At 40.0% G+C, this 4,723-nt stretch overlaps 1 protein-coding gene across 2 annotated transcripts in view; it reads left to right on the top strand.

Annotated features, from left to right (window-relative positions):
* The first annotated feature begins 2,697 nt into the window (after positions 1–2,697).
* LOC307252416 (uncharacterized protein) overlaps positions 2,698–4,723 on the top strand; it is a 41,970-nt gene continuing 39,944 nt past the window's right edge. Inside the window, exon 1 of one of the 2 annotated variants that reach the window (XM_080030081.1) lies at positions 2,698–2,781. The gene's annotated coding sequence lies outside the window, so the exon portion shown is untranslated. Of the gene's footprint in view, positions 2,782–3,401; positions 3,645–4,723 lie in introns of those variants that run through there. The other variant, XM_080030080.1, reaches the window with a different exon arrangement.

The raw sequence follows: 4,723 nt of genomic DNA on the forward strand, positions 1-4,723 counted from the left end.
CCCTCCTGTCCAAACAACAGTATGTTAAACATGTCATCTACAGGATCCGGCCTATAACAACACTGGCTGCCTGTTGGGACCTGTTTAATCTCTCTTAAAGACCTACTTCACCGGTTGGAATATGAAGGTGTATTGAACTCGGAGATCCTATTTAGTATAAATGTGCAAAAAAAAATTCAATCGGATCATCTTAGCCTGAGAAAGGCAGAAAGAGTGTTTTATGGTCTCACTGTCTAACCCTACAGTTTCCTTACTGTGACATCACAGTAAGGGTTAGGATTAACAGGACAGATGGGCCAAGGGAAGACTGAGGGAAGAAAAACCTCATTCATTATATTATAATAGTTATTTTATAATGATAGAACGCTGGTTCCGTATGGGTGAAGTATTCCATTAAGGAAAAAATCTGTTACAATTTACACGTTTGCTTTTCATGTTTTTCATTCGCTTTTCTAATGTCTATTCTATACTTGATGTATTTTAATCTTTGATGTATTTCATGCCCCTGTAAAGCGCTTTGAATGGCCTTCTGTCTGAAATGTGCTATACAAATAAACGTGCCTTGCCCTGCCTTACACTGTAGAGCAGAACAGGCTGACATTTGATATTTCACAACAATAGGGAGATGATTTCTTTTAAACATCATGATAAGCATCAAACTTGCGACTGAGATACAGTATGTACTGAGAGTGACTTTTTACATTTAGATAATTAACTTAACAAGCAAAACGTTCCTATAATTAACTACAAGGAGGGGGGAGGGGGTATGTTTAAAAAAAGGTATCATCGAAGATATATATTTTAAGATAGAACTGTATTTATTCTGAAGAAAATTAATTTGGCAAGTTGTTCCAAAATTACGGAAATAAAAACAAAGAATGTACAATAAATTAAATATAAAATAAACAAATGTTATTAAAAAAAACATATTGAAAAGTGAATGCATATTAAGAATAGATAGCCAATCATGCTGACAAGTCCTAATGCACAAAGTAGCCTACGCCCTAGGGTAATAATGAATGAAATACTACATGCATTAAAGTACATTAACCTAATAGGAGCCTAATATTGCACATGATTATGATATAGCAGTGTATTGTGTTATAGCCTATTGAGAGGGGTTTCTATTATTGTGTCCACCCCACTTTTTTTTTTATCAATGAGGATTTTACATTCGCCACTTCTACTCATTAAAAAGTTCACCACAAAGCACACACAAGGGAATAAACTTGAGTTTTAACAGATGTAGGCCTAAATGTGGTTGTGCAGTGGCGTTGTGTTGAGTTGTAGTAAGCCGGCTGTGGAGGCCTCCTGCCGGGGTAACTGCTCCGTTCAATACGTCGGTGAAAGGAAAAGATCCAGGCGGTTGTTCTGGTCTGAAGCAGCCCGGGATCCGGCTGGGGTCAGTGGGTTCATAGCACCAGTCCTCCCGGTGTCCTTAAAGACGGGTCGGATGACCACGCCCCTCTGACGTACACGCCATATCCGTTTTCTCCGTCTTCAAAGTCCATCAAGCTGCACACAGTCAGACAGCGAAAAAGCGAAAGTATGATTTAAGAAAATAAAATATATTGACCAAATTATGTTTCAGTTTCAATTATTCGATAAGGATCTAATGATATGGTAAAAAAGTAATAATAATATGACATCCTGTAAAAGCCTATAGGAGAATAGGAAACGTTGCCAGTTGATGACTTACAGTTAAAGGAATACTTCACCCATACGGAACCAGCGTTCTATCATTATAAAATAACTATTATAATATGATGAATGAGGTTTTTCTTCCCTCAGTCGTCCCTTAGTCTTCCCTTGGCCCAGCTGTCCTGTTATTCCTGACCCTTACTGTGATGTCACAGTAAGGAAACTGTAGGGTTAGACAGTGAGACCATAAAACACTCTTTCTGCCTTTTCTCAGGCTAGGATGATCCGATTTTTTTTTTAAATTGCACATTTATACTAAATAGGATCTCAGAGTTCAATACACCTTCATATTCCAACCGGTGAAGTAGGCCTTTAAACAATAATTTTTTGTATTAACATTTTTCAGAAATGTCTTTTTTCATTATATATTAAAAAAAACACAATACATCAATGCATTTTCATTATGTTTCAGCATGTCAACAAAATGTATCTAAAATCTGACTCATAACATGTGATCAAATCCTTCTGTAATAACCTTCAGAATCGCGCTGGGAATGGTTGGAGGTTTGGAATGTTTAAAAATAAAATGTTTTGCCTGCTCTCTCTCGTAACTGCACATTTGTTTTGATATCAACTTGGATTTCAATTTGAATTTTGACTTACCTATACACAGTAATTTCATACAAATAATATAAGAGTCATTACAATTCAGTTCTATTCAAATGGGCTTCTTTAGCCATGGAAAATAAAAGTAAGTAAAGCAAAAACTGAAATTAAAAAGAAAAAAGAAAAAAAAATACATTCTAGTAGATAAATAAATGAACAGACAAAAGATCATTTAAAATATTAGGCCTATATATGTATACATGTATACTAATAAGTCATTGGCATGGAAGTATAATAGCAATCTACCTTTCAAATGTACAATGTATTTAATAATCTAATGGCATATTTCAATTGTCCACCGCACCGTTGTCCATGACGTGACTTTTATTTTGAAATCCCGCTGCCAGAAGTATCGCGCACTAAACTCTAACGAGATTGACAGTCGGTCTACGGGATTATTCGTGAACTCATGTGCCCCCCAATCCTCCGATGAGAGCTGCAACTGTTTTAACAGCTGACACACTTTACCTCCAGGTCAGTCACTCATTCACAACCGCTCTCGCTCTACCTTTACTGCGCTTTACCGTAATTACGCCCTGTGACGCGTGGCTTAACCAACTGCGTATAAACAACAGCAAAACAACAAAACACAGCTGCACAAATACAACAACAAAGAAAGAGGACACACATCCATTTTACACAGTAACGATCCAACCCTCAACCCTTCCACCAAAATATTAATCTATTTTTACGCGCGTGTCTTCCTTCTGTCTCCAAAATGCCAGTTGAGAAAGTGTCATCCAACACCAACACACACACACACACACACACACACACACACACACACACACACACACACACACACACACACACACACACACACACACACACACACACACACACACACACACAGTGACGGATAGAGAGTTGGTGTAAAAGTTGATATAAAGAATAAAGGAATCAGTTTACGGGGGAGAGAGATAGGCTAAAAGAGTTGATTTGATTCCCGCATTTCCTAATCGGTGGAGGATTTATTGTGCAGCAATGGAGGGAGGGAGTGACATGAGGAGAAGGCAAGGGGAGGGAGGGGGGGTGGAGGGGTGTTCAGCAGTCACTACAACCGTATTTTCTATCCCGTTTATCCGCCATACAACAGGCCAGCGTCGGAGCTCCTATACTACTGTAAACTAACTTCCTGCATGAGGACCGTGTAGGTTAAAGAAGCTGGATCCGCTATTGGTGGTGTGTATGCGGGCTGCTGCTCTCTCTCTCTCCCCTCTCCGCGGATGGTGGTGGTGCGTAATCATAATATCATCTGGAGAGGCCGAGGCCGACATTTTACCCCCGTCCGGAGGAGCCTTAACTCCGAGGGGACATACGAGGACACACGCGATAAGGTAAAAGCCCCATCCATAGGCTAACACGCTACGCAGCAGCTTTCCCACTCTGTATCTAGGCTAATATGCGCTACAAGCAACACGCGTTTACGGCAAGTTTAGAGTTTAGCGGCTGGGAAGTTACTAAAAAAAATACTTATTCCATGACGAAGGTAAACATTCGAAGGCTTTTAACGGTCTTGTGGGATGTAAAAATGGCTACTTTCACACGGATTGGCACACAGTGGAACGCAGAGATGGCACAGAACTACTCTCTCCACATCCACATATTGATTGGAAATATTATATATGACTATATCATTCGCCAATATCAACGCTAATCCCTTTGTTTCATTATATTTCTTATTATATAGTTATAAGACACATTTACATATTTCCCATATTATTGCGCACATGTAAAAAGATACATTCGCTCCTTATGTGCTTTTCCCTCGCATTCTTCACAGTTTTATTGTATAAAACTACATTTAACTTGCGTGTGTGTGTGTGTGTGTGTGTGTGTGTGTGTGTGTGTGTGTGTGTGTGTGTGTGTGTGTGTGTGTGTTAGAGAGAGAGAGAGAGAGAGAGAGAGAGAGAGAGAGAGAGACCACCAGCAGCACCTGCAGGCAGACAAAACAGCAGCCAAACTTGTTATTTATTTCTTCTTCTTGCGTCAAACTTTTAATAATATTTGACAAAAAAAAGTCCGCGGCTATGTGTGTGTGTGTGTGTGTGTGTGTGTGTGTGTGTAGTCTCTGTTGTTTGACTGGGAGCAGAGTTTTATCGTTGCGCGTTTTGTCTGATCTGTGAAACACGCTGTAGCCACATCCACATCCTCAGAAATCGGCCGTATTAACAATTAATGTTGGACATCCGGTGGCACTGCCAGCTGCGCCCCATTTTTATTGTTGTCTTGCGCTGCTCTACGGATCCCTGTTCTCTCGGCTGGATCTCGGCTACACACTCCGCGACGCAAACCCTACGTGGTGGCTGCTTTTTGGTAGGAACACATTGGTGCTTTATTTTGTTAAATTAACAATGCATGGATTGTAAATGTGATCTGTAGCGATAGAACAGCGGGACTGGAGAGGGAAGGAGAG

The sequence above is a fragment of the Ammodytes marinus genome (assembly GCF_949987685.1).
Source record: "Ammodytes marinus genome assembly, chromosome: 6".
Lineage (NCBI taxonomy): Eukaryota > Metazoa > Chordata > Actinopteri > Uranoscopiformes > Ammodytidae > Ammodytes > Ammodytes marinus.